We start from the raw sequence: 7,507 nt of genomic DNA, 5'->3' as shown, positions 1-7,507 counted from the left end.
GCACACAGTGCAGCGGTATTTCGGCCCTGGTGTCAGTGCATGTTTTTCTTGCAGGTGCTCTTTCAGCGCCTTTTCTTGTTTATAACGATTGCCACATTCTTGGCACAGAACCAGGTGGCTTTGAGAACGACGGCCTGCCTTGCGTGGTGTTGATGTTTTCGGAAGTCGCACAGTCGAAGGTACGTCCGCTTCTTCAACTACCACCTCCTCAGTGACGTCAAGGAAGCTGTCCAATGTGATTGCCGAGATTTTCATCTGCCATCAAAAATATAAATATGAGCTATCGTTGTGTTTATAAAAGGTTTGAAAAATGTCTGATTACCTTTCTCTTGAATCGGTCATAGTCCACACGACCTCAATTTCAAAATGAGTCACTGAATCGTCCCTGAAAGGCTCAAAGAGTGGTGAAAATACCACTTTTTACTTTAAAACACTGTCCGCGGGCCACAGCCGGCACTGCCCGCGGGCCACAGCCGGCACTGCCCGCGGGCCACAGCCGCAAAATCGTTCAGTGGCGGCAGAGATTCAAGAAATACGACTCAACCGTGTGGCTTTAGATAACACCACTTGAGCCACATGTCAACAAATGATTAGTAACAACATTCCAATTCACTGCAACTTGTTTAATAAGCTTGGATTTCCGTAATAAATGTGTAAAGTCAGAATGTTGGCACTTTTTACAGGAAATGCACAAATACTCGAAGCTCAGCCTTCACATACGAACGAAAGGAAAAAATTAAATCCATGATAGGGTGCTATAATACCTTAGGTTGAAGTACAAACAATAGTTTTGTAATGATATTTTATTTTAGAGAAAGCAGAGACGATTTTGTGCAGACACTCACCACTCGTGTTGACAATTTCTGTCCGCGGTGAACAGCCTGCAGAGCCCGCGGTTATCCGCGGGTACAGCCGAGGTTCCGGCGTGAAGAAAGTCTCTGCTGACTTTCAATTGTTTCTTTCATTGACAATTTTTTTTTTTATAATGTGGTCACCGTGAAAGTTGCATCGTCTTTAAAGCGATCCAATTGAACAAGTCTTGCAGAAAACTTCTTCTTTACCAAGTCCTGTGTTGAACAGCAGTGAAAAGTTGACCGCTTTTCTTGTTTAACCTTTTCAAAATTAGATCTAACTTGTTCGCGTATCCATTTCTGGATCTGCAGGCTGGTACAGAGTTACCTCCCTTTAGGCTTTTTCAAATTTTCCTTGTTTTAACCTAATTTTTTGGTTAAAACTTGTCTAAATTTCTAAATTCTTTGTTAATAAATATCAATTCCACACTTTGGCCTTAAATCAAAGTGTTTCCCTTCACAGATATCCCCTTGGGGTTGTCAGATGAGGGTAGTCTCCCATGCCAACAGAAGCTACCATTCAGAGAGTGGTTTGCTTCTTAGTTGGATACCATGGGTTGACATCTCTCGCCATCAGTACCACCTGACCACTGATGAGACACAATAGTGTCGAAACACGTGTCTGGTCTAGGTACAAAAACAAAGTACAAAAACACTGGTCCTCCTCAGGACTAGATTTCTTTGTGACACGTCCCCCACAAAGGGACTCGGTCCCCCTTGAGGAGGGTATGATGCTCCCAATAGGCTGTCTGTGAAGGGATACTTTAATCTCTCTCTATTTCTCTGCTAAGAGACTTTAACAACTCTCGGAAGAAAGTCTGCTGACTTTCAATTGCTTCTTTCACAATTTCCGAAGGCCGCGGTCAATAAATATGAAACAAAAGTCGACATGCCCCCCGAGGACCGACAAAAAAAGCTGGTCTGTCAACAAACCACCAAACATCGTTATTTTCATCATTTTGGTAGTGAGAAAATAAGTGCACAATCAACCCAGGGAGCCATGCTTTGAAACACGGGTTCCGTGCTGATAACCACACGAGTCCCGGTTTGATAACCACTGGCAATCAAAGCTGGCGTGTGAAAGCAACTTTCTGTGTTTTTGAGTTCATTAAATGTTGGGATGAATGTCAGGTTTGAGGATGCACAGTTCTGTAGGTTCATCTCGGTATTCCACCCCCTCGGCTTTCTGTTGTAAATATTAAGCTGAGTGATCGAATGTGGAAGCTACGTTTGGTCAAAGGTCACAGAAGATTTGCGTCGTGCAGCGAAGGAAAGAATCGCGGTCTTGTTTCCGACTCAGTACCTCTTTGTTTTTCATTAGACCTGTCATTCTGCTTGCTCGGCTTTGTTAGATGTTTGCATATCTTGTTGCAATTTTCTTTGCTTTTATTATTGTTTCTTATTAATTTTGTGCTTCGTTTATCGATACAACGTCTTGTGCACGGGTCAAAATGTGTGTGTCAAGGGTCGTTTTACTTGAACTTGACGTTCGTGTTTCTCCGAACGTCTGTGTATCGAAACACAGATACACGCACTCCATGACTCTGTAAGAAGACAAAACATATCGCTAGGTTTCATTTGTTTTCGATGAATGTATGACCTTTCATGAAGTAGTTTTGTTTTTTTGCTTACTTTTGCCAGTTTGCCAGTTCGTTTTTGGAACTTTGCAAAGCAGTGTCGTGTCGTCTGTTTAGGTCTGGGGAAACACCAATGAAAAGAGCCGAAGAATCCCCGAGCGTTTCTATTGGGTTTGCTTTTGATTATCCATGTATAACCTGCTTCCTGCAACTATGGTAACCGGGCATTTATTGCCTGGGGAACATGAGATTTATTTCCCAGGTGCTTGTGAATGAAAACTCGTGAAAATGATGACAATGCTTTTTATTTTCTTGTTGTTCATGAAAGGAACAGATGATGCGTCTAAATGTTCATGAAAATAGCTGACCAGTGTTTTTGTCCATTATCATGGCGGAGATGTAATCTTATAACGGGCTGATCTTAGAAGGGTAGTCTTTGGTTAAAGGTGCTGTCCTACTGATGTAAGCAATAATGTACAGGCATTTACGTGTGATAAGAGCATCCTTCCACTTGAACGCATACCGAAATTCAACGACCTTACTGTCTTTTGTGCTTAGAAGGAATTTCTGGCTGAATAAAACATCGGTGACTTCTATATGTCAATCTGCAAAATTAATTAAACAACATCCCCATACGCCCAAACAGGATCCAAACTGTTGATTTCTAGCACGTGTTCAAGTGAAAGGTTGCTCTTATCTTATGTTAAGTCCTTGGCAGATTTGTGGGGTTAAAAAATGATTGCTTATACGATAAGGAATGCGGTTTTAAAAAGGGGAAAGCAATACAAATGCGTTTGCACTTTTAGATATCTAAAGATGGGCGTACATGCGCTTATAGGCGTGCATGTACAAACATGCGTGCGTGTGCGTGTGTGTGTGGGGGATTGAGGGTGCGACTTGTGGTCTTCATTTTCAATGCCGTGCCGTGCCCCCCCCTCCCTTCCCCCCTTCAACTCCTCCTTCTTCTCCTACTCAGCAGTTTACTCAAAGTGCATGTCTTTGAATACTACTTGAAAATATAAGCGAGACAATATCCCTTCGCAAACACATCTTGTATGCTCTGATCTTGAAGGACAAATGTATTCGACACACTCGTGCTTGTTCAGCGCGTGACAAATGACCATGCACTACTGCCGCTAAGAACAACGGTTAGCTTTCCGAAATTAGTCTAAGAGCCTACTCAAGTCTTAATCCCAGGAGAATTTCCGTCAAGACAATCATCAGAAGGCCGGGTTATCGCATTGAGTAAGATTGTATGAACTCAGAGTTTAATGTCAAACAAAGGATTGCGTTGACTAAGAGTACGTGAGTCCAAGGCGTGTTTCTTTAAGTCATTGTCTCTTCTCTTCCAAATGAAACGTCAATATAATATGCTTGCCAGAATACACGGACTAATGGAGTTTCGATGACGATGCTGTGGGTTGTAATCTGAATTATTCAGCAGGAATCACAATAACAGGTGTGCCACGATTTCTTGCAAAGGGTAATACCTGTTGCAGCATTTCTAGAAATAAGAGATAGTCCTGCTGCTGCTGCTTACTTAACCGTAAGTAATAATTAAGTAACACGAAGCGTATACAATGCCTATAATACGACAAAGTTAAGTGTTATGCTCAATGAACGAAGTCTTCACGTTGATTTCCCCTTTTCTTTTTCGTTATTTTTTAATTTTAATTTTAATGCGCTTCAAAAAACTGGAAAGCTTGACAATGTTTGCATGGCTCATACTGCAATGCCTTTTTCTTTAGTACAATCTTAATTTAATTAACGGCCCACACAGCCAAAACTACACACAGAAAAAAGAGCAGTATGTCTCAACAGAACGCAAATGGCATCAACTTGTTAACAGGCGCATCATACTCGAGGATACTCATACTGGTGATACTCATTCACCAAGAATAACAACTCGTCCACTCCGGTTTCATGCTCTCTCGTGTTATCACCCGAGCAATACTGATAATGCTGTGGCACACTGCAAGGCGACCGCGAGGGAAACACAAGAAGCTTCCATCTCAACCCGCTCCCTCCCCTTTTAGCCAACGGCACCCCGTGCTGTCATATTGATCGCTGGAGATGAGCATTTCTCTCTCGCATTGTTTGTTCACCCTGGCGACTAATGCGCCACTTTGCGCTCAAACTTGCTCACTATAATAGCCACGCCTTGTACCAACAAGAGCCAGTTAATATCTTATGCCTGCCAGGTAGAATGCTAAATCCGTAGCGGAAGAGGGGAGTCAGTTGATGCCAAGAAGTGAGGCTGAGCCTTTGTGACAAGGGACTGTGGTAGGAGCACAAAAAGTCATGGTGTGTGTGTTATTGTGATAATGACGCCAACAAAGCCATTGTTGGTGAGATCTCTGTGTTTTGAGAAATCGCTATTACTTGGACCTACTGCTTTCATACAATGCATTTCGTATGCGCCCTTGCCCCCTCCCTCCCGAATCTGCCCACGGGTTTAATCAAATCAAGTTGTGTATCTGTTTGAAAAAAAAAGGTATGAACCTGACCAAAAAAATGTCGACGCAGATACCAAGTGCGCATCTGTCATCAGTCTTTGTTTAAGTAATGGAAGCCACTCTTATAATTACACAGTTAACGCCTTTGAAGCATTGGTCAAATCTTGCAGACTGACGACATTACACGAAATGCATGCCGAAGCTCGTCAACGTGGTCCCATTAACACTTTTTAATTTTTCAAAATTGTGTTTTTATTGCTTTTGTTTAACCATCATAGGCACTTTAGATGCTAAAAAAAGAACCGCAGTACCATTAGCGCACAATTGTGTTTTGTTGCTTACCATCGCAGGCACAAAACACGCTCCGTGCACTTTTCTTTGATGTATATATATATGCGTTTCCACATTCACCCGACTACTCACAATCACAAATATATAATATATAGGAAAATATTCAAAAACGATCTCCTCAAAAGTGTTTGTGATGAATATGGAATATGTTTATCAATGATGATCCAAATGTTCGCCCCCACGGGAGGCTTCTTCAGGGTGATACAATGATGAAGGATGATTCAGATTGTGCCACCAAGAGAATGGTGTGATGTAATACAATATTCTAATATAATATAGTCTATTGAATACAATATGATTAATAATGTAATGTTATATATATATATATATATATATTCAATAGACTTCCCCAAACGTCAAAACCTCAAAGTTTACTCTCGCGTCTCAGCTTCAAACTGCCCAACACCTGCCAGGCAGATACACTCTGTCTTCGTCAAGTTCCGGTGATGACGGCATGTTTCCACGACGATCGAAGATGATCAATGTTGGATTACCCCACCCAGGGTGTCTGCCAAGGCTGGCTTGATAAGCGGGTGGATGGTAGCGGGGTGGTGTTGTTATAATCGGAGAGACAAGATTACCTTTACCCATCGATATATGGCCACCCGGGGGGACATACATACGGGGGTCATACCCATGGTTTGTGGTAGCGGGGTTGTGTTGTTACAATCGGAGAGACAAGATTATGTTTACCCATCGATAGCCACCCCGGGTAGGCTTACATACCCGAAGATCGAAGGGTGGTCTGTTCGGTAATCTTTGGTAAATGTTGAGGGTGGGGGATTTTGGACAGGAGCGGTGTTTACGTTTGCTTTGTTGTGTAGTCTCAATGTTTGAGGTGCTGCTTGTATTCAACCTATCGAAGTTTGGTATCTGCCAAGCAATCTCTCACTCTGCTTGTCGTGCGATAGTAGGATGCAAGCACCTGTATTACCAGCTACTCACCTGACGACTTGTTACATTGTAGATCCAAATACAACAATCTCAATGCTGCTATTCCGAATCTTATTTGATTAGAAAGCACAACAACAAAAAAACACGCTCTTTCCCAACTCTTTTACTTATTGCATTTATATCAGCGTGTTTTGAGTTATTCTTGTTTCGTCACAAAGCAAGCCTTAGTCTGACCAAAAAACCATTATAAATCATTATACAATGTTATATCACACAATTGCGAAAACGTCTCCTAAAAATAGTAACACGTCGAAGTTGACCTTATCACAAAGTCACGAGCATCAATATATCAACCCATTTCAGGCAACGTATTCATGCCATATATAGAATCCATACCTACACCTCAGTGTTCACGACAACATACACCCAGACAGACAGAAAGAGTTCAACTCAACAACAAATCGCAACGAAGGCTACAATGAATGTTGCACGTGGAACACACACAACATACACACAGAATGCAACGGATACGTTTATTAAGGACACTTTCCTTCCCCTGTAACTTCTGTCTGGGGTTTTTAAATGGGATACGGGCGTCGTTCGACTCAGTTCTTTCTTTATTTGGTGTTTAACGTCGTTTTCAACCACGAAGGTTATATCGCGACGGGGAAAGGGGGGGGAGATGGGATAGAACCACTTGTTAATTGTTTCTTGTTCACAAAAGCACTAATACAAAAATTGCTCCAGGGGCTTGCAACGTAGTACAATATATGACCTTACTGGGAGAATGCAAGTTTCCAGTACAAAGGACTTAACATTTCTTACATACTGCTTGACTAAAATCTTTACAAACATTGACTATATTCTAAACAAGAAACAATTAACAAGGGTAAAAGGAGAAACAGAATCCGTTAGTCGCCTCTTACGACATGCTGGGGAGCATCGGGTAAATTCTTCCCCCTAACCCGCGGGGGGATTCGACTCAGTTGGACACATACCAACAAAGAACAGCCTGGCTGCTTCTTCTGCAACGTGGGAATTTATATAGAAGTAAATAATGTTGTCGATTGACCTACGGCGTGTCAGTTACAAAATACCTTTAGCAAAAAGAACAAGTCGCGTAAGGCGAAAATACAATATTTAGTCAAGTAGCTGTCGAACTCACAGAATGAAACGCAATGCCATTTTACTCGTAGCATCGTCAGGCCACCGCTCATGGCAAAGGCAGTGAAATTGACAAGAAGAGCGGGGTAGTAGTTGCGCTAAGAAGGATAGCACGCTTTTCTGTACCTCTCTTTGTTTTAACTTTCTGAGCGTGTTTTTAATCCAAACATATCATATCTATATGTTTTTGGAATCAGGAACCGACAAGGAATAA

The sequence above is a fragment of the Littorina saxatilis genome, linkage group LG1 (genome assembly GCF_037325665.1).
Source record: "Littorina saxatilis isolate snail1 linkage group LG1, US_GU_Lsax_2.0, whole genome shotgun sequence".
NCBI classification, from domain to species: Eukaryota; Metazoa; Mollusca; class Gastropoda; order Littorinimorpha; family Littorinidae; genus Littorina; species Littorina saxatilis.
The sequence above is the reverse complement of the archived record's forward strand: the minus strand, read 5'-3'. Positions refer to the sequence as shown.